This window comes from Crocodylus porosus, unplaced genomic scaffold (genome assembly GCF_001723895.1).
Source record: "Crocodylus porosus isolate Cpor-Errol unplaced genomic scaffold, CroPor_comp1, whole genome shotgun sequence".
Taxonomy (NCBI): Eukaryota; Metazoa; Chordata; order Crocodylia; family Crocodylidae; genus Crocodylus; species Crocodylus porosus.
In genome coordinates, this window is record NW_017728910.1 from 44,227,347 (window position 1) to 44,229,768 (window position 2,422).

The window sequence follows — 2,422 nt, forward strand, 5'->3', positions numbered from 1 at the left end:
TTTCCCATAACCCAAACAATACATTGGGTGAGGAAGTGCCAGGGCTTATAGTAAAAATACAATATTAAACTCCATGTACTCTGTATGATAGATCTGAAGAATTCCAATTGCTCCCTTGGTTCCTTGAATGAACATCTCAAAAGTGGGAAGAATCCCCTATACAGAATTAAATTTATCTTCATCCAACACAATCCTGGTAATCTAACATTTTATTGTAATTTTTTTTACAGCATGAACGCCAATTTATACACTTGGAGTGCAGTAAATGGTAGTAACAATTTAGAAATGGTAGAAAGCTCCTTCAGCAAGCTTTAGTTAAAACACCCATGCTGCTATTTTGAAGTGTGGGGATACTGAATACACGTGACAGGGAGGCTGCTGGAACATGCTAATTAGCACACTCCAACAGACTCAATTAATTAAGTCTGCTCTGACGTGTGATAATTAGTACACGTCGGAGCAGACATCCGGCACATGTATAGGTCCCAAAAGGTCTAACTGTGGTTTCATTTCACTGTAATTTCTCCTTTGGCTTAGTAGGGTAGGTCATAAGGTATTGGAAAGAAAGATCTTTTAGATCTCTCTTAATCAACCTTTACCTAGAAATCCTAATACTGAACCTCCCAAATTTTTTGCCTTTGACTAAATGTTTTGTTCAACCCTCTAGGAGTTTTGCTCAAGTCAGGAATGCTAAGCCTCAAAATTCCTATAGATGATCTATGTACAAAGAGCTCTGTACCCGTGGTAGCTCAACAGACTTTAGTGAAACTCACTATGTATGTATCGCATTGCAGAAAGGAAGTAAAAAGCTTAAATAAAACAGTCCATCTAAGGGAGGTTGAGGGGCAGGGAAATCAAAATTTATGGAAATCAAATCATCAGCTCTGGTTACCAGGGAGGGAACTGCAGAATGTTGCTGACACTTTCTCAAGGCTGTGCTCAACATTTTCTCACCATAATCACTTCTGCAAGAGAGAAAATGCATATTATTTCCCAGATACTTCAGTTAAAACTCTTTATGAAACATAAACATTTTGTTCTGTGGCCTGGACAAGTGATATGTGAAGATGATTGAAAGGAAAGCAGTTTATTTCCATTGAGAAAAGGGTTAAGGTTGAAATAAATAACATGAATTATTTAACGTTCCCTTCACTTGCTTCATAAGATCTTTTGAAAAGTTGGAACATCTGTATGGAGCAGAGTCTAATAGCAACTGATAACTTTGCCATATAGAGCTATCCAAGAGGTTTAGTGAGGCATTATGGTAGGTCCATACTTACTGAATTGTGTTTCTCAGACTGATTGCTACCTTGTTTGTTTGAGTTCCCCTGCAAGGGGGGGTCAGCTGTCAAACATTTGGGAAATGGTGTCCTGTAAGGATCAACCTTACCCAATTATACTGAGCTTTCCTATAAGAGTTCCCTGAATTTCTGTCATTGGAAGAAACTGGCGGATTTACCATGAATCTTCTCCACTTATAAAAATATGTGCAAATTACAATGTAAGTACCTTGGTTGTAGGATTTTTTTTTTTTTTTGTCTGAGTATACTGCCTACTTTGAGGATGCCCAGGTTTCTGGCTGGAGCATCTACCTGATGCTGGATCTGAATAATAAATAACTAGTTGCTGGAAGGATAAAATTGATGAGTTGGACCATTTAAACATATAGGTAGTAACTTATGTCTTAGGGGCACAGAGGCTGCTTCCCTGTTTGGGTAAAAATACTGCCCAGGCTAACACCTGTAATAGTGACAGTGTGACAGTGTTATGGATATTGCACAGGGCTGTACATTAGAGAACCCAGGCACTTTTTCCCGTTCTGCCATAAGCCAGTTGTGATGCAGATTTGAATTTTTATGACGGTTGTTACTCAAAATGCTTTTCTGATGGAATTTCATACTCCCTCTGTCCCCGCCCCCCTTTCCTTTCCATTGACATGTCTAGTGCAAATGCCCATTTGCAACGAAAATGTTCTCATTTCTCATCAAGAAATGAGAAAGGCAAAACATGTTAAATGGTTTGTGTCTGAAAACAAAAGAGGGGGTTATTTTGTGTGTGTGCGTGTGTGTACACATCTATATAGTGGAAACCTGAAAAACTTAAACAAATTTCCTGAGGCAAAGTTTTCCCTGATGGTAGTGCAGGGAAAATTGTCCAACAAGCTGTAGTAGCTAAGACAAGCTACTTAATTTCTCTGTGCCTTTGTCTCATTGTCTGTCAAATGGGAGATCGTAACATTTCATGGATATGTTGTGAGACAATTCATTTAATATATTTAATGTATGCTGAGTTTCTGTGATGGAAGGAACTAGAGCAATTCAGCCTACAATCATAGCAACTGGTTGTAAAAGGATATTGTGGGACTCCAATCCAGCCTGCACTGAGAGTTTTTTTAAGAAAACAGGTTCTTCCTCTGCCAACT